The sequence below is a fragment of the Chinchilla lanigera genome, unplaced genomic scaffold, assembly GCF_000276665.1.
Source record: "Chinchilla lanigera isolate Chin_1 unplaced genomic scaffold, ChiLan1.0 scaffold00001, whole genome shotgun sequence".
NCBI lineage: Eukaryota > Metazoa > Chordata > Mammalia > Rodentia > Chinchillidae > Chinchilla > Chinchilla lanigera.
The window spans coordinates 525,848-547,100 of NW_004955402.1; positions in this window are offsets into that span (position 1 = coordinate 525,848).

The following is a 21,253-nucleotide window of genomic DNA, read 5'->3' on the forward strand; positions in this document are numbered from 1 at the left end:
GCGTGTGCCTCCTCCACAGCACGCCCAAGATCACCGTACTGTAGTGCAGACATGTACACAAGCACACACACACTCTTTCGAAGATGTTCTACTTAGGCCAGGATAACGCGCAGCACTAACTGGGGAATAAATTAACATTATAGCTTCTCACTATCATTCAGTCCACCCAAACACAGCAACAGCTAAGGCACAAAGCCATCACAGGAAAGGACATCTTTAAAAACACAAACACAAAACCCAACCAAGTAGCTGAAGAACATGTTGCCTTACTAGTTGTTCATGAAAAATCATGTAAAACACAGCCCTCCTAGGAATCGTCCAAGAACGAAATCTACGCTCAGATCACAGCCCCTGGGAAGGAGAACTGTGACAACAGGTGTGCGCTGCGGGAGGCATGAGGCGCGTGGGGCCCCAAGCCCAGCCCCTCGGGGACAAAAACGACTTCTTTCCACATCAAGCAGCACACAGAGCAGTCGCAGTGCGTCAGGAACAGACACTTTCCCTCCCTGGCCACGGCTGGCTGTTTCCCTGCAAGGAGCAGGTCACCAGGCGACCCCAGACTGAGGCCTGGAGCTCAGGCCCCAGCCCATCTGAGGACCTTGCCCCCACAAGAAGTTCAGGGAGAACAGGGCTGACAGTCAGGGAGGTGGGTCTGACCTTGGCAAACCTGAAAGTTCACCCACGTGAGAGATGTGTGCACACTCACCTCCACCCCGGCCTCCCCAGGGCTGAAGGTCAAAGTGGCAGGAGAAGAGGTGGGAAAAGGAATCCCAGGGCCTTCTCCAGCCAGGGTCAGGTTCACCTGCTTCTGCACATGAGCGCCTCTGTCCTGGTGTACGGTTGAGGCCTGGGCTAGGGACAGTCTGTCTTGGCATCTCCTAAGACTGAAAGGAGCTTGTAGAGAAGATGTGGTTCCTTCCTCCAGGCCGCTGTAAGCAAAGAGTACCAGGCGGGTGGGTGGGCAGGTGGGCATCCCACCCAGCTCCTAGTCCCCTTCGAGGGCCTGGGGGTGTCATCACACAGACATGCGGCTCCTCTGTTCCCTGGGTGCACACTGAGGAGGCCCCTTCCCACCTGCACACTCCCCACACGGCACATGGCCAAGGGAGACAGTGTTCGTGCAGGGGACGGGATGCCTGGCCCCCAGGGAGGCCAGCCGGGGTGTCATCGCTGTGCATCACTGTGACCTGGGACTGTGCAGTATCAGGCAGCTTCTGCCGTGCACACAGGGCCACCAGCCTGGGAGCTCATCGGCCTCTGGTCACTTCGTCAGCATAAGGCAATGCCTTACTTTAGGTCAGCAGTCAGGTGAGCAAGTCCAAAGTCCACATCAGACACGTGGCAAACAGGGACACCCTTCAGAATGTCACCTCTGCCTGATGAAGCCTGCAAGAGCTACAGCTGGACACTCAACTCAAACCACATCAGAGAAAATCTCCCCTCGAAAAAAAGAGGCTCTCAGCCTTAGTGAGTAGTAAGTGTGTCACTGTCAGCGCAGATGCTCTTGGTATAGAGGAAGCAGAGGGCGTCCACTCCAGTCCCCATCAATGGAGGAGGATCAGAGCAGCTCAGGGAGGGGTGGACACGGTGCAGACAGTATAGAGCTGGGGCCTGTGCAGAGGTGGATGCAGGCTGCAGGAAGAAAAGGCTCAACAGGGAGATGCTCGGGGTGGAGGGGCAGTGCACAAATGCACAGCTGGGTCACCCCATGCACAGGGTCAATAGCGAGAGGATGTCCTCTTCCCAAGGCCAAGTCAGGCTATCCCAGCAACACCACAGCGACAGGTAACTGCCGAGGGCTGTGAGATGCAGTTACTCCGCTCACCCCAGCCTGGCCTGCACAGCCGGGCAGAACTGAGCTCAGGAAGCCACACCACTCTCCCTGCTCACTTTCTGCTGGTGAAAGTGGCTTACATGGGCACAACTGCCACCCAGGAAGAGGACCACAGCCCACGGGGGCCAGGGTGTGGCAGGAGGGGCACGCCGTGCCCCCTCCTGGTGAGAATGAGGACCAGTGAGCTGACCACAGAATGTCTGCCCCCCAAGCAACCCTGGTGCCAGTCACCTGTGCCCGGCCCACACTGCCCTGCTCGGTGGCCTTGGATGGCACCAACGCCAGTTTCTCATTAGGATTTCAGCAGCAGTTTGCAGGCACACCACGCTGCCAGGCATTAGTTTAGGCACCGGGAGATGGCAATCAGCAAACACCAGACTTCCGTCTACGCAGTACCTCTGCTTGGGCCTCATCTAAGAGTGGCTTCTGAATGTTCCCTGACCGTCCCGCCCTTGTTGACCAGCGCCCAGTCAACACCGGGTGCACTGCACAACTCTGCCTGCATCTCAGCGGGCTGCACACAGCACCAAGGCCATGCGAGAGGCTTTTACATTTTACACCTAAAATGTCCCCCAAAGCCTTGGTGCTCATAGTGGGGCTTCTAGGAGAGGACTGGACCACAGGAGCATGATGCCAGACCACATGAGTGTGACACTGTCACAGGAATGTGACACCGACTCGGGGAGCATGACGTCCAGTCACAGGAGTGTGATGCCGGATCATGACTGTGTGATACTGGATCACAGCAGGATCGTGGGAGTGTGTGGTCCTGGATCACAGGGATGCTGGATCACGTGAGTGTGACGCAGGTCAGGGTATGTGACGCTGGGTCATGGGTGTATGATGCCAGGTTAGGGTGTGTGATGCAGGGTCACGGAAGTGTGATGCCAGGTCACGGGAGTGTGAGGCTGGATCAGGGAGTGTGATGCTGGATCACAGGTGTGTGATGCCAGGTCAGGGAGTGTGATGCCAGATCAAGGAGTGTGAGGCTGGGTCACGGGAGTGTGAATCCAGATCAGGGAGTGATGCTGGTTCACAGGAGTGTGCTGCCGGATCTGGGAGTGTGACGCCCCGTCAGTGCGTATGATGCAGGGTGAGTGTGAGGCTGGATCAAGGAGTGTGAGGTCAGATCAAGGAGTGTGGTCCTGTATCACTGGGATGCTGGATCACAGGAGTGTGACGCTGGATTAGTCCACTCAAGGGTTTATAACTGGGTGTGTCTTGGGAGGTGAAGCCTGGTGGGAGGACGTGGATTGCTGGGGCATGTCCTGGAAGTGTCTATCATCCTCCCTCTCCCGATTGCCCCTCTGCTTCCTGCCATGCCATGGACTTTCTCCTCTGCCAGACCACCCCGCCTTGGCATCAGGTGACTATGGACTGAAACCTCTATAAAGTTCAAGCCAAAATAACCCATCTTCCTTTAATTTGTGGTGTTGGGTATTTTGTCTCAGCAGTGAGAAAGTACCTAAGATGGAGGCCAATGGTGGAGGGGCACGTGGACCCTAGAGGACATGGCCCAGGGCCCCAGCTGGGTCTGCAGCAGGCTCAGCAGGTGCTCACACAGAAGCAGATCAGGAAAGAACGGCCTGTTTGGGAGCTGGACCCACTCAGTTGCCTCCTTCAAGCCCAGAGTGTGACCCTAGCCATCACTCAGGGCCCAAGCCTTGGTTTCCTCAGCTGTAAGGTGGAGGAAAGATCCCATGTGCCCCACATGGTCCCTGCACCATTACTGAGAAGACACAGACAGAACACTGGCAGCCACTACAGTTATCACAACTCACCTCATGATTGACAACACTCGTGCCTCTGAGAATGTGCCAGCTCTTATTTGACCTAACCAGATAGGCCACGGTACAACCCTGGCCCTTGGGAGGGTTGTCTTCCTTGTCTGTGGAAAGTTTTCAATAGATAAAACCCAAGCTCAGAATCATCCCATGTCAGCTAAAATTAACAACAAAGACAAACAGGAGAAAGGATACAGAATTACAGAAAATGCGTGGGTGAAATATTTGGTATGAAATGTGGTAGAAGAGAAAAAATGACAAAAGTGAAACTTGCCTTTAAAAGGAAAAAGAGAGAACCTCTTGCTGTTCAGCTGTTTTCATGCTTCCTACTGAAATACCACACTGTAAGAGCGGCACTCTGAAGGAGCACCTAAATTCACCCGGGGCTTTACCGCTGCTCTTCACAGAGGCCCAGGTGCCTCTGTGCCCCTTCCCTGCCCGTCTGCTGCCTCTGGGAAGAGCTGGCGAGGTCTCAGGTCCTCCTCACGGCTCTCTCCAGAGTCACTGGCCCTGGGTGAAGCTGTTCCAAGAAGTCACCCTGCCTCCCAGCTGAGGAGCTGGCAATGCGCCTCAGAGCCCAACCCCACTGCTCAGCATCTTCCCGCGTGCTAGCTCCCGGCCAAGCTCAGGCTGTGGTGATCTCTGCTGCACTTTCTGCTGGGTGACTCTAGGCCAAGCCCAAGGCCCCTGTGCAGCCTCCTCCCTACACCAAGAGGTTGGGCAGAACAACCAACTCTGGAGAGGCTAACAAGATCACAGACACCCAAGCTTGCCAACAGAGACATACGCAGTGTAATTCCAGCATGGGCGAAGAAAAGGTTTCCTGAGATTCCTTACAGAGCTCCACACCACTCCACCTCTGCCTCCCAAACTGAGACCCACAGCAGGCACCTCGACCTTCATAAAGAAGTCCGTCTTGCTTGCTCACATCCATTTTCTGAGAGATGCATGCCTTCAGGAAACAGAACTTTCCACTGCATGATTTTTCACAACTCAATACCTGGTCTGAGGTGGGTGGTGGTGGACAGACTCCAATAGTGTTTCTCACAGAAACTGCCAAAGAAAAGTCTGTGTGGCCTGGGACAGAGGTGGGGAGAGGAGCTGGGCAGCAGTGAGCAGCCCTGCAGGGGCCACCTGACCTGTCCTGAAGGCTCTGACCACTGCTCGGGTGATACAGGTACCACACAGGCCACACATGCAGTGTCAGGGCTTACTGGAGGAGCAGGTGGAACACAACGAAGAGCTACTAATGGCTGCCTGCAAAGTCAGTGGGGACAATGCAAAGTGGCCACCTTCGTGCTGAAGAGCCAGAGGATCCTGCCAAAGGTCAAAGGGCTGGAGCTCACCACAGAGTCCACTGCGAGTCTGGGTCAGAAAGCCAAGGAGTGTGCCGGAAGCCTGAAGGAACTGGAAATGAACGTCCCAGGTGATGACAGCAACGGGAGCGCCTCCCAGCAAGCACAAAGAGCAGACTTCCTTCTTCTTTCCCTTGTTATTCAATCCAGGCTGCAAGCGTACTGGTTGGCACAATCCACATCCCGGGCAGGTCTTTCCTCCTCAGCTTGCAGCCTGCATGTCAGTCATCCACAGACACACTCAGAATTTACTGATCTACTCGGCAGTTCTTACTGAAGCCAAGGTGACACATCACAATTAATGATCACACACACACACACACACACACACACACACGTAGGTGCACATTCCAGGGTTGTTCAGCAATTGGCACTCTGACAAAAAGACTCATGACCCCATTGCCTATTAAAGCAAACTTCAGAGAAGTCTTGCTCACCTCAGGAAAAGATAAGGTTCCTACCGCCTGCAGATTAGACACAGATACAGACCCAGCCCATCTCACTTGCAGCTTCTGTCTCCACCCGATCACACTGCTGTTCTTTCATAGGAAGCAGAAGGAATCATGTAAACTACTCATGTGCCGTCCTAGGAACATCATGGGTTCTGCAGTCACCAGGGGAAACCATAGCTTCTCACAGAAGAGCCAAAGAGAATCTCCAGACCAACCTTCCAAGACGGCCTGGAACTCAGCAGGCAAAGTCACCTTCTGAGGCACGCCAAGTTCTGGAGACAAGACACTTCCCCATCCACACTGGCGGAACCACTCTCTCTGATCTCAGAGTCCCGAAGAGATGAACTTTCAGCAGATGTCTGAAGGACTGAGCATAAAAGCCCCCTCCGAGGCAGCCTGCGGGGCCGACGTTGCTGGTGGCAACAGGGCCAGACGGGCTGACGAAAGAGCTCCTGGAGGTTTTCACGGACAACGAGCACGGCACCCGTGAGAGCTGGGGCACGCCAGGCAACCCCACACCCACTGACGGAGTCCTCCCTCCACACCGACGGGGCACCGGCAGTCTCATGCTCCCCCAGAAGGCCGTGGGGGCCAGGCTGTGAAAGTGCATCTGTCCTGACGAGCAGCTGCGGAAAAGGGTGGAGACCTGGGGGGGCTGCCTGGTTTAACTAGTGGAACCATGCACACCTCACACCGATGTGTCCCAGAGGCCACTGGCCAAGCAGAAAGGTCGATAGACCAATCTCCACTGCTCTGTAACAAAGGCGTGCGCGGATTCATCCTGGTCCTGCCCTGGTCCTGCAGGGTGGCCTGAGCTATCCAGAAGCCAGTGTGACCAGAGCCATCCACACAGCACCTGAAGCCACCACTATGTCCACCTGCTGCTGGGTGATATCTGTCCTCGCGTCCATCATCAGACCCAGGTGCCAGAATCCTTGGGACACCACCCGGGAAAACTAGGGCCCCCCAGCAAGAGAAAGCCATCACCACCACATCCAGAACCTGAAATCCCCATCATGCCAGCCCCCCGGGGCCTGTCTGAGAGGCCACTCGTGCTCCAAGGGTCACCAGAGCCTTGCCAGCCTGTAGTGGTGACAGCCATGTCTTCAGTTGGGCCCAGAGCTGCACACCTCAAATCCCAAGTTCTCAGGAGGCTCAGAGAGGAGGACTGCAAACTCAAGGCCAGCCTGGGCAACTTACCAAGGCTGTCTGCCTCAGGAAAAGTTGGGCATTGAGCTCAGTGCTCCTTGGGCTCAAGCTCCAGTGCTACGAAATAAATGCATACATACATAAAAATAAAGCCATGTCTTCTCTAGTTCTCCCTTTCTCCCTGTCAAACTCTAGTATTTATTTACTCCCTTCCCCCTGGATTCCACAGGTAGGAACTGACTTATTTACACCCCTGCTCTGCAGCAAGACAAGCGAACTTCTCCAGACAGGGCTGGGACAGAGGGGCAGGTGGGAGAGAGGAGAGGAGAACTACAGCCTGAAAGCCTCCTCTGCCGATCACCAAAATGACACTTTGTCCATTTCAACTTGAAAAGGGAAAATAGATTAACAGGTACATGGGAATGAGGAAACAGACGTGTGAATGCACAAGACCAGCATCACGACTGAGCGAGGGGCCGAGGGCTGGAGGAAAGGACAGAGCGGGATGGGTAAGGGTGCCAAGGGCTCTCCCGAGCACAGGGCCCCACCATACCCTTGGGACAGACACAGCTGTGCTGTCCATGGCAGAGACGTGCACAGAGGGACTATGGTGGGGACACCAGCTCTACGAGCAGCACTCCAGCCCTCTGGACCGCCTGTCTGAGCCTCTGTCTTCTCCCCAAGTGGGTGTGCAGTGAGATGCACAGGCCGCACGAGCACCACCGCAGGACACCTGCATACACATTAAGCCAGGGACAGAGCGCAGGAGGGGCTGCAGCTGTCACCTGTGTGATCAGACCCCCAGGAGCGGTGTGGAACCCGCAAGCGGTCAGCAAGGTGCAGAGGGCGGGAGGAAGAAGTTCTGCTCTTTATATAAGCGGGGAGGAAGGGAAAAATCGAACATCATGTTAGGTCCTGATGAAACCCACTCCACAGCTGAACACCATGCGCTTAACCCTGGGCCGTTAGGTTAAAACTTAACACTTTCAATTGCTTTTACAAGTCGATACTGGGTGGGCTTCCCTTTTCCTTATGCTGACCAAAGCCAGCACCCAGCCAGGGTTCCACCCTGCTCCTGCTAAGCTGGCCCCTCCCCGAGAAAATTCCTTCCCGCCCCAACACGTAGCTCCAGCCACAGTATCTCCAGCACTGACCAACGGCAAGGGGCTCTCCACATCTGGGAATCTCTCCTGTACAAATGATCTCTCCACGCTTCGCTGTAATCCTGTTACTATGCTCATGTTGTCATACGAGAAATAACAGCTAAAGATGGCATTTGAATAACTCATCCCAACACCTAAACACAGCTACCTAGAGGAAGAAAGAATTAATTACTGGCTTGAAGGACACATTAAGACCACCCACTTCTCTTCTCCTTTGCCACCCACCTCCTAAGTGAGTCCTGACCACACTCAGTCCCCTAGCCTAGAAGTAAACACAGGCATAACTGGTTTCACAGTGCTCGTGGAGACTGTCGCTGAAATTTAAAGGCAGGCTAGCTGCTCCACTATCATCCCTCTCCCTTCTGGTTCCCATGGAAACAGACCTCTGATCACCAAAAACAGAGTAAAGATAGCATCCTGCCCAGTTTCCCGTGCAACCTGTTTCCATGGGAACTGGAAGAGTGGAATGGAGCCTGGGTACCAGGCAGCCTGCAGATCTCCATCCTTGTCAGCTGGAGCCACTGAAAGACAAAGGTCTCAGGGGCCTGCGGGCCTGCAGGTGCTCAGCCAGAGGGAGTCTCAAAGGGAGGCTGAGCCAGCTGTCAAGCTCTAGACTGCATGCAGCAGGTGGCTCCCTTCTCACACTTCAGCTCAGCCAACCTCAGGCCCTCAGGTCCCACACCTGGTCGGCTTCCTGAACCAGGATCTCTGGGGGCTGAGGCCAGGACGCCATGGGGTCACAGGCTTCCAAGGGATTGGGTTGCACAGCAGTCACAGGAATCTGATGGTCTAGACCACAGAGTTCCAAAGTTTAACGCACATATGAATTCTGCAGGCCCTTGCTGAGCTGCAGATATGGGTCACCAGGTCTAGGCGGGCCCAAGGTTTTGCCTCCTTCCCTCTCTAGGGGTGCTGAGGCTGCTGGTCCCGAGGCCACACCTGAGTAGTGATCTGTGAACTCAGCGAGCTTGGCTCCAGTACTGCTCCTCAGACGAGCAGTGCAGACCACAGTCATTTCTGCAAAGCCGCTTGTCCACCTCCAGCCATAGCCGCGAACCCCACCCGGCCCCTGAAGCAGATGCTGTGGTTCCAGGCTGATGAGGGATTCCAATTGTACCCCAGCTGCCTTTCCTCCACCTGCTTTTCTGTCCCAGAGATAGCTACGTGGATCACAAGGTAAGACAACATTCAAAATCCATGTACATCATCAGGAATCCACAATCATCCCCTTCAAATCCAATTTCTCTAAGAAAGGCAAAAGCAAATGCCACATGTCTGAGGATCGAACTAGTGGTGGAAAGTGTTTAGACAACATTTTTTATAAATATGGACATATTATCAACATAGAATGGAATGGTGCACGTTTTAAAAGAAATGAAATAGAATTCTGGGCAACTCGAGTTTATTATTTTAAAAATATTAATTCAGTTAACCTTAAAATCCCTAATCTAAAAGAAAATGCAGAGTAAAAGCCATTTCTAAGTTATCCAAAGTAATATAAAATATCATCTTTTTCTACAGTGAAGCATAAAATAGTTTGGTTTTTTTGTTTGTTTGTTTGTTTTGAGACAGGGTCTCACTATGCAATTCAGGCTGGCCTTGAGCTCACTTTGGAGCCCAGGCTGGTCTCGAACTCACAACGATCCTCCTGCCTCAGCCCCCCAAGTGCTAAACTACTTGTAAGCCACATAAAAATTCCAGTGTATTTATTCAAAAGCAAATTACTCATCTTTAGCCATCAGGAGAAATGCAAATCAAAACCTCTGTGATTCCATCCCACCACGTGAAAGGCTATTATCAAATAATAACAGCAATAATAACAACAATAGATGTTGGTGAGGATGCTATACACTGTTTCAGGAATGCAAATCAGTACAGCCACTGTGGAAGACAACACTGAGGCTCGTCATGAAACTAGAAGAACCATCAATGGCCCAGCTGCAGCTCTGCTGGGTATATACCCAGAGGAAACAGAGTCAGCACACAAAGGAGACAGACATACCGATGTTTATTGCCACATGATTCACAACAGCCGAACTGATAAATAACATATGGTGTATATACAACAGAGCAGTATTCAGCCACAAACAACGAAATCCTGTCATTTTCAGGAAAATGGATGGAACCAGACATCCTGTTGAGCAAAGTCAGACACAGAAAGGCAAGTGTTGCATGCTTCCACGAACATGCAAAAAATAAAAACCAGATGGTCTGAAAGTAGAAGAGGGACCATCAAGACCTGAGAAGGTAAAGAAAGGGCAGACATGACCCATGCACAATACTCGCCATGTGTGGAAAGGTCAGGGACCCTGCGCTGTACATAAGGTCAGATCACGTTATTAAAAAACAAACAAAGGCAAGTTTACTTGTTCTCCATCTTAGGAAATCTCCACTTTGCTTATAGGGAGCTGTTTCTGTTTGTCTCCTTAAATAAACTATATACTTCATTCAAACTTCATAATACATTCATCTTTGAAAATTAAAATGTGAATTTCAACTACAGCATAAACAATTGAATTACCTTACAAACTCACTTGAAAAAATAATCTTCTGATTCTAAAAAATGCAGAAGGGGAAAATCGATTATTTGATCGGTCAGCAGACAAGTAACAGAGATAGCTCAGCTTTCTGCGCAACCCTGGGGCTGCAGGCAGCTACAGAACACATAAGCATGTGGCCTGTGGTGCCCATCTCCACTGCATGGAAGCAGAAATGTGTACAGACATTTATGCACACATGCAGAATGCCATAGGAAAATGCTACCAGAAAAACAAAGCCATGAGCTAACACTGAGCCCCAAGTGACTTTCAGGTACCCAAGGCACATTCACCAGGGTGGTATGGCAAGAAATAAACCAAGATAAGGATTTTGTCACTGTTCAACACACACACACACACAAGTGAAACAGCTGGGTGGAGGATGTCAAAGAAGCATGATCTGTTCAGTGTCCACTAGAAATGATAAAAATAAGGGGTTGGAAATGTAGCTCAGCAGAACATTTGCCTACCATGCTTGAGGGCCTCGGTTCCATCCCTAGCACCACAAAAACAAACAAAAATGGAAAAATAATTGGAAATAAACAGAGACATGCTTCCACTCAGCACTTCTAAAATCTGTTAGTCTGGGAGACCCTCGCCAGAAAATTGGCTGTTGATATTTACTGCGTATCTGTGTTGACTCTGTGTTCATATGAAGAAGCAACTTTCCACAAATGGCCAAGTGATAGTTTCACACAGGCCATGAATCTGTCCCAACTCAACTCTGTCACAACACCATGAAAACAGGCAGGACCCCAACACATAAGCAAGCAAGTGTGGCCTTGTACCAATAAAACTTTATTGACACAAACAAGGAAAGCAGCCAAGAGAAACAACACATAGACCAACAGGTGGGGCCATGTTCTGATGAGACTTGACTGACACAAGCCACAGTGTGCCAACCTCCAGACTATGCTACAGTCCTTGTCACAGAAATATCCTAGTCAACTATCATTCTCCAGCTCCAGGGAAACGACAAAGAGAAGCTCTTCAAGTCTGCCTTTCTGTTTCCAATCTCCCTGAGGAACCGACACACGGGCAACACAGGAAACCTTGCATTCACTCACTTGCACAGCAGCCTGGACAGCTGATGCTGACGAGCACCCGACCACTTCTGACGCGCTGTGTGCTCTACATGTTTGTATATACAGTCTCCATCACTTCACCCTAACAGTGCCAAGGGCAAGACTTTATTTGCATTTTCTGTTAGAATTTTATTCAGCAATAGATAAACATGCTAAATATAATGCTCAGGAGTCCTCCCTCCTTTCAAAACATAAATGAGCTGGGTATGGGGCTGCACACCTGTAATCCCAGCACTTGGGAGTTGGAGGGAAGCCACCCGAGGGAACCCACTTCCTCAAGGAAAGAAAAACCTCCCTGCAGTGATGCTAGTGGGCTGGGAGTGTAGCCCAGTGGTATAGCGCCTGTCTAGCAAGGCAGAGGCCCTGGGTTCAATCCCAGCATTGCACTCAGTCAATCAATCAATCGATCACAGGACTATTTCTAGGAGTGAAATGTAGTAAATTTTATTTCCTTTTAAAACTGCTTATTATCTTTTTTTAAAATGTTCTTCAGAATCTTATTACCATTTCAATAAATGAAAAACTTTTTTTTCCTGAGACAGGATCCTACTATGCTCTGGCTGGCCTTGAACTCACTAGGTACCCCAGGCTAGCCTGGAACTCTCAGTGATCTTCCTGCCTCAGCCTCCTGAGTGCTGGGCTTACAGGCAAGTGCCACCAGGCCTAGCTAAGAAAAACACCATTTTTATTTATTACTTTTAAAAAAGAATATTGACATTGCACTGTGCTACTATACCTATTCTGGGTTTTTTTAAAATATTTTAATGCTTTTTACTTTTACCTATGAAAAGGACACAAAGCTTAACACATATAAAAAATTAAAAAAGACTCAATTGTGACGATCTTTGGAAGAGGAGAGACTTGATTTACCTGCCTACACAGCCCCTAGGAATAGCACATCAGCATGCATGAGCGCCTGGCCCAACCCCCAGCACTCAACAAAAAGATATCATACAAACCTGATGAAAAAGTAACACGTATCAGCATATCGAACAGTCTGAAGATAATCAGCACTAAGAGAATACAAAGTGCTTAAGAGAAACAGGGAGGGGCGGGGGCCCAGAGGGCAGAGGCAAGGACATGGCTGAACATCACTGGCCAGGGCAAGAGCTTCCTCCAACAGCTAGAGAACCCAAGGTGTTTCATAAACTTATAATCAAAAAGGCTGCAACTAGAAAAATACAAGCATTTATAATATCAAAAACAAAACATTAAAAATAGGCACCATTAGACTTTTTAAAACTATAAAACCAAAAACTACACAGCAGTAAGACAGCTCAGTAAAATACTGAAGTGTATGTAAATTACAGAGCACACAGTGAAAAGCTTAAAGAAAACTCTAAAACACAAAAAAGAAATGTGACAGAACTTAGACAAACTATCATACCAATAACATAAATGGGCTACATTCACCAACTAAAAAAACTTCACAAGAAACAAAATTCAGCCCATTCTCACCAAACTAGGAACAGATGAGAGCTTCCTCAGTTCACTAAAGAACATCTACAAAAACTACATCCAGCATCAAGCTCCTCTCATCACTGTACTGGAAGTCCTGGTCAGCTGTGCCAGGTAATCTTCATATCAGCTTGACTGGGCTAACACTGCTAGAACAGGGACTGGATCATAGACTCGTAAATGGATTAATCCACTGACTTTCACAGCTGAACATGCAGTTAGGAAGAGAAAGCCAGTGAGAGGAGGAGCAGTACAAAGCGCTGCTTTGCAGGACGTGTCTCTCACGGGTGCTCCTCCTGTGATCTGTGTCTGGGCTGTCATGAAGTGAGACGCTCTGCCCGACCACTCCTTCCCGCCATAACGTGCCTGCTGTGGAGCCAGCCAGCCATGGACTGAATGCTCTGAAACTGTGAGCCAAGTTAAGTTGCAGAAATTGGGTATTTTCTACCAACAACAGGAGAGCTAACCGACACATGAAAGCAATAAAACAAGAAAGGGATCAAAGGTAAACTGGTGAAGAAGGAAAAAATACAACTAGCCTGGTAGACAAGAAGATTGTGGAAAACCTTAAGAATCAACAAAACTCTGGAACTAATAGGGATCTGCAGCTAGACTCCAGGACACAAAGTTAACACACAATAGTCAATAGCTTTCTTACATACCAGGAATGACACTATACCCAATATCCACTACTTAAAGGAGAAGGGGTTTATTTTTGGTTCATGCTTCAGTCCATAGCTGGCTGGCCCAGGCAGAACTGGCATGGCAGAAAGGCCTGAGGGATGAAAGCCACTCACACAATGGCAGTCAGGAAGCAGAGAGCCAGAGTCCCAGTAAGAGACACACCCGCCCCAGGCACACCACCAGTGCATCTCTTCAGAGCAGGTCCCACTTCCTAGCAGCACACTAGCCACCAGCTCATACATGAACTCACCCAGTGGTGAATACAGTGCTCCCATGATGCACTATCCTTCCAAAAGCCCCACCTCAGAGTATGTGAGGCTTTGGGGAGACACTTTAGATCCAAACAATAATAGTGATATAAACAGTGAAGATTTTTTTCATCAAATAGTGCTACAACAACTGGTATCCATGTACAAAAACAAAGACCTAAGTCCAGACAGACTACCATGGTTAAGATATGATATGTCCCCACAAAAGGCTCACTGCATTGAAGGCTTGGCTGCAAGTGTGCTTGGGGAAGCGACTGGCTCACAAGGGCTCTGACTTCATCAGGGGATTAACCCACTGATGATACCATCATCTGACAGCATTGCTGCGATGTGATGGAAACAGGAGGTGGGGCCTCCCTGGAAGGAGTGGATCCTGGGGAGGGGACCTTGGGGACACCCTCTGGTCCCGCCCCTTCCTCTCTAGTTCTGTCCACACGCTCTGCTTCCTGGCTGTCATGAAGGGAGTAGCTCTGTTCCACGAGGCCCTTCCACCACAGCGCTCTGCCTCACCTCAACCCACAGCCATGGCACCAGCTGGCCACAGACTGGACCCTCTGTAACCGTGAGTCCAAACACATTCTTCCTCCACGGAGTTGATTTTCTCAGGTGTCTGATCACAGGAATGAAAAGCTGACTAACACACAGGCCTTACACCAGTCACAAAATTAATTTTAAACAGATCACAGACCTGAAGTTAAAATACAAAACTAAAAATCTCCTAGACAGTAACATACTAAAAAAAAAAAAAAACTAGCTGACTTCTAGTATGGCAACAGCTTTCTAGATTCAACCCAAAATGCATGATCCAGCAAAAACATGACTGATAGGAGGAACTTCATTAGAATTCAAAATTTTGGCTGTATAAAAGACAGTACCCAGGGCTGGGGATTTAGCTCAGTGGCACAGCACCTGCCTGGCAAGCGCGAGGTCGTGAGTTCGATTCCTGGTACCAGAAAAAAATAAAACAAAAAATCAAAGACAGTGCCCAGAGTATGAGACCACAAGCCACGCATTGGAAGAAAATATTTTCAAAAGATGTATCACACTGAAAAAGACTGCTGTCCAAAATATACAAAGAACTCTTAAAACTCAACAATAACAACTCAGTGAAAAGTAAGCCACAGACCTCAAGAGATACCTCACCAAGGAAGACACACAGATGGCAAATAAGCAAGCAAAAGACACTGCACTTTACACGTGCTCGGAAAAATGCAAATTAAAGCAACAATGAGACCCCACGCACCTATTAGAAGGAGCAAAATGGACAACGCTGGCAACACCAAATGCCAGCAAGGCTACGGAAACTCTCACCCCTGCTGGGGGAGCACGAGATGGTACAGCCACTAGGGAAAACCATCTAACAGTCTCTCAAAACACTAAACAGACTCTTCACCCACAGGGTAAATATCAGTAACACAACTGATCTGTTGGAGACCACTACAAGTGGCTCTGAGTAGGATTTAATATTAACCAATTGGCTTTCCATGTTTATTTGTGAACTGTCCGAAGCTTAGGCACCTAGTCTAAAGATGGGCAGCGGACTCATAGTAAATGAACCTCTATGAGTCACTGGTCACCAGGGATGCTTGTATTGACCTGTGAAATTGAAATGCTTCAAAGGACAAGATAAGGCCACAGTTGAGGATGTCTGGCTCCAACCCCAACTAACTAAAACAAGATTGTAGCTGCAGGCATTTCACTCCTGGGATGAAGGTCTTCCTGGAGATAACATAGTTCTCCTAAATTAACATAATGTATTACTTGGAGAAGTCCTTAAAGGGTTTCCCAAGTCTGCTCAGATTCCTGCTTTTCTTGAGTATCTCCCTCCTTTATTTGTAAACCAAATAAATGCAGGCTGCCCAGAGAGGTCTTTCTCTAAACTCAGAGAATATTGAAGCTGTAAGGGAGTTAGACCCTCCTGGAGCCCTGAAATCATTGCAATTGTCTCTTTTATTTAAGCCTTGGCCATCCACTCACTTAGGAGATTGCAGGCCTGATCAGCCCAAACTAAGGGTTATTTAACCCAATGCTGATCCACCAGTCATGCTCCTAGGTATTCACCAAAGGTTGAAAATTTTTGCCTACACAAAAACCTACACATAGACATCTACAGCAACTTCATTCATATTTGCTGCATCTTGGAGGCAACCAAGATGTGTTTCTGTGGGAGAACGAATAAATAGGTATATTCAGATAACGGAATGTTGCCTTTCACTAAAAGGAAATGTGCGGTAAGCCATGACGGTGTGCAGGAACTTTACATGCATATTAATCAGTGAAAGGGCTGCATACTTTACAACTCCAACTATATGATATTCTAGAAAAGATGAACCATGAGGTTGCCATTAGCTGGGGTATGGAGGGCCGGATAGTCAGAACACAAGAGGATTTTTAAGGCAATGAAACCACTGTGTGTGACACTATCACCATGGTGGGTACACACATCATACACTTGCCCAAACCTACGGAGTATATACCCCAAGGTGAGCCACAACGGAAGCCATACATGTTGGGCAACGATGTTTCAATATGGGCTCACTGGTTGTAACATATGTTCCACTCTGGGTGACAGAACTGACAAAAGCAGGAAGCAGGGACTCAGCATGAGGTGCTGCAAAACTCACTGTAGCTTTTACTGAACTTTACTATGAGTTTAAAACTGCTCTATAAATAAAGGCTATTTTTTAAATATTCAACTCAAAAAGGGCTGTTTTGCTTAATTCAATATAAAAACTTTTAAATTATGGATAAAATAAAAGTTTCTAGGAAAATATAATTTATAGTACCAAAATTCACCATATTAAGGCTATATGAACTGACTAACCATCACATGAAAAATACCCCAGAGACTGTCAAAGAGCTACCCTTCAAAGAGCACCAAACCAGTTTCACCGGGATGGTCAACTACTAGTAACAGCAGTTAAACTTTCCCAGAACAGCCGGGGAAAAAGAAACTTGTAATTATTACAAAAAGCAAATGTGACATCAATACCAAAGCCTGACAAACAGCAAGCAAACAGTATACAAGGCACTTTCTATATTCACTACAAAAAGCATGATACAACGTGAACTAAGAGTGTAGCAAGACCAAGTGCAGTTTACTGAGGAAGTATGCATATGCTTGTCTTAGTAGTACTTTTCTTGTTGCTGAGACAAAATACTTCACACCTGAAGTTAAAGGAGGAAAGCTTTATTTAGCTCACAGTTGTAGAAGTTTCAGTTCAGAGTGGGTTGGCATGGTAGAAGGGCATTGCAGAGGAGAAACAGTTCATGGCAGGGAGAAGGCAACAAATCAGCAAGAGAAGAAGCAGCAAGCAACAACAGCCCTCTTTCTGTCCCTTATATTTTGTCCAGACTACCTGCCTTTAGCACTCCACTCACACCCAGGGTGGGGCACCCTTAATCCCAGCAACATAACATGAACCAATCCCAGCATCACATCCTTGATCCCACCATCACACATTTTAGATCCAGCCACCTCTGAAAAGCCCTACCAGTGACTGCGTGAAGCTTTAGGTGGACATCTAGGCACAAGCTGTAACAGTTCAGTATCAGAAATTTATTATGATAGCTATGCTCATCACGACTAGTAAAGAAACATCTGGTGAACTACTAAATACAAGATACTGGAAACAAGATCCCCCATTACCACCGAATTTTAACACTGGAGAGACTAGCTAATGTGATCTGCTCTGGAAAAAAACGATGTTTTTAAATAGGTAAAATGATGGCTATTTGAAAATATTATTGTTGTACACTACAAATAAGATCTTATAGCAGCACTGAAAAAGATAGCATCTAGGAATTAAAGACCAGCAACACAAATAATGGGCACAAAGGAAAGCATCCAACAGGAAGATACACATGATCTAAGGCAGGAAGGCTCAACCCCACAAAGATGTCGATTTTCCGCGATGTGTGCACTTGTGATCTGAATTGAAAATATCATTATTTTAAGCCAGACAAGCTTAATTCTAAAGCTAAACTGGAAAAACATAACAAAAAAGTAAAACTAAGAAAACTGGAGGGATATGAGCAGTCATCAGACATTAACATATGCCTGATGCTGCCTCAATTATTCCTAGATTAGTTAACAGAATAATGACACAGGCAAACAAATGACAGCACACTCCTAAACTAGACCAAACACCAAGTGAGGCTTGCGGATGATAAAGCAGCATTTCAAATCCATGAATAAAAGACAAACTGTTCAATAAATGGTATCAGCAGTGGGAAACAACCTGAGAAAATAAAACTGGATTAATAACATGTTACACAGCAAAATAAATTCCAAGTGGTTAAAAAATTCAAATTCCAAAAGCTCTCTCTGGTTTTACTTTTTTTCAGAAGTAATGGAACACGTGGAGAATTTCTTTGTAACTGTGGCAGAACCTCCTGACTCTAACCCAGAAATCACACGAGGGAAGACAGACTGTTCCGCGGTTGCACAAGCACCTTTACCAGTAGAGGACCAGAGGCCGTGCTGCTGAAGCTACCTCACACAGCCGAGGGGAGAGTGCGCGAGCAAGCCTTGAAATGCTTAGAAAAGTGGCTCACTCACCACATTTGCTACTCTCATCATCGTCTGGGCAGGCGACAATGGAACGACCCATCAGCTGCCCGGTAAGGTGAGGCTCTGCAACGGAGGCGTCAGCCCCACAGACAGGAGGGAGAGGAGCTGTGCACCCAGGACAAGTCCCTGCCACCTAGGAGTAAGCGCAGAAGGACTGGCCCCAAGACACAGGAGGAATCCGGATGTCAAGGGAAGAGTCTCTCGCTGAGAGGAACATGTCTACCTTTCACCTAAGCGCCACTACGCCACACTCTGTTAAGCACTTGGTCTCATTCAACCATGTATAACCTTGTAAAACACATACTGCTGTCCTCATTTTACAGATGAGGACACTGAGCTTAGCTCTAAAGAGCACGGCAGTTCCAAGATGAGCAAGCACTCAAGAAAGACGGATAAAGCACAGAAGTCTAGGAGATTCCATCAGGAAAGATGCTCCCTTCAGCCTTTAGCCTGGCCAACTGAGGGTAAGCAGAGTGGAGCGGGAGATTCTAAGTTTCCAGCACTGAGAGGCAAACAGGAAGCGAGGACCTGCAGGGAGTGTAAACAGGACCACCTGGTCAGTGGGGAGAGGGAGGACACTGCAGCCTGCCTGCTTCTGGACTTAGGTTTACAGGGGCTGGGCCAGGCTGGAGGGAGACCACAGGCATGGCACACGCTCCAGTCCTTCCGTCTCTCAGTGCCATACTCTTATCTTCCCGCTAGCTCACAACTTGGCCACTGCCTCCACAGACACCCACACACACACTGCAGCTCCCTGCTGCCCCCACGTTCAAGTGCCAGGCCTTCCACTGTGCTCCAGTACAGCACGGCGTCTCTGCCTAGATGCTACCACCCGCTGAAAATCAACATGCTGTCACCTAAACCACACCACCATCTACACCTCTCCACCACGCACACACCATTACCTAAACAACAGCATCATCGCCTACACCCCAGCATCACTCACACCATATCATCACCTCAACCACACCATCATCACCCAAACCGCACCACACCATCATCACCTAACTCACACCATCACTGCCTAAACCACAGCATGATCACCTCCACCATATCATCACCTCAAACATACCATCATCACCCAAACCCCACCATCACTGCCTAATCCACACCATCATCACCCAACCCACACCATTATCTAAACCACAGCAGCATCACTTGCACCACACCACTGCCTACACAACATCACCACCTCAACCACCCTGCCATCACCTAAATCACACCACCTCCTAAACCACTGGCTGCTTCTCCTTCTTCCTATTTCCATGACTGTTCTTTACACACAGTACATGCTCAATAAATACAAAGTAAATTATTTTAGAACCTTGCCCAAAAAATGCACATCTGCACCCAATATGGTTAATGGAGTTAACTATGTATAATTCATTTTTAAGATTTTCTAAACTGATGGGTTTCTGAGGATTGCATCTTTCTCTAAACTTGATTCGTTCCTTCTCTTACACGAATGCTTCCTAAGGAATAATACTAATTTGAAGAGGAAAATAAAATATTCCCAAATATTACTGGAAACCCTTACATCCTATATATGTTCAGCATTGGGCCCAAAAGCTCTAACTTAACATACTGAAGACTTTGCTCATTATGGACTTTTGCTATAATTTTTAATCTTTAAAAATTCTACATGAAAATATCTACATGAAAAATTTATCTTGTTTACTAAGGATATTTTTGTCTTGTCATTGTTTTCAGGATTTTAGGGGGGTGTGCCTCCTTAAATGTATAACCTCAGCCAGGCACAGTGGCATATACCTTTAATCCCAGCACTGTGGGAGGCTGAGACAGGAGGATCACAAGTTAGAACTAAACCTTTGCAACTCAGCAACCCTGTCTCAAAATTTTTAAAAAAATTTTAAAACTGGGCTGGGCATGGTGGCGCACGCCTGTAATCCCAGCACTCAGGAGGCTGAGGCAGGAGGATCACTGCAAGTTCAAGACCAGCCTGGGCTACAAAGTGAGCTCAGGGCCATCCTGAACTGCATAGTGAGACCCTGTCCCAAAAAGACAAAAAAAAAAAAATTTAAAGCCGGGATGTCACTCATTGCAAAGCCCCTGGGTTCATCCTCAGTACCACAAAAGGAGAAAAGAAGAAAATAGTGGAGCCCTACTCTAGTCCCACCCTCATCAGGTGAGGCCCTGGTTTGGAAGGAAGAAAAGAACAAAGAGTATTAATGTACCTACTTTCCATTTCCTGCTTAGGGCACATAAACAACCTAGCTGGACAGCACTTGCTCTAAATTAATCATTCACGAAAACAGCCAGACCTCTCCTAACTGCGGGGCCTGACACTTACACAGCATGAGATCTCACTCTTAGAAGGGAAGTATGTTACATACATGTACTAATAAAAATAAAAAGTAAAAAAAAAAAAAAAAAAAGGAGCACCCTGAAGAGGAGTGGGCAGATTTGCGAGGTGAGAAGCAGTGCCTAAGCACACAGGCTCAGAGGTGCAGGAGAAGACCGAGCCTGGTCTTCCAGCTGCTGGGCGGGGAGCTGCTCTCCCCCACCAAATCTGACCGCTACCTGCCCAAGTGACCATGGACTGAGACTTCTGAAACTGCTAGCCAAAAAGAAACTGCTCCTCAAACTGATTTCTCTCATCACAGCAACAAACAACTGACTAACACAAGACACCAAAGATCCCCAGGCAGAGGAGAAGCAGGGAGTGACAGCACCTATCAGTGGGGAGCAGCAGGTCACCTCTGAGGAGCCAGCCCCTGCCTCGCAGAACATCCCCAGCATTCAGCACCCAAGGACAACAGCCTTGACCATGATCAACATGAGGAGAGGAGGGATATACAGTACGGACGGGCCGAACTTCCCAAAGCTGTGGACACTCAACCGCACAGCCACACAGAAAACTGCTCCAAACGACCTAAGAAAGCCCATCAA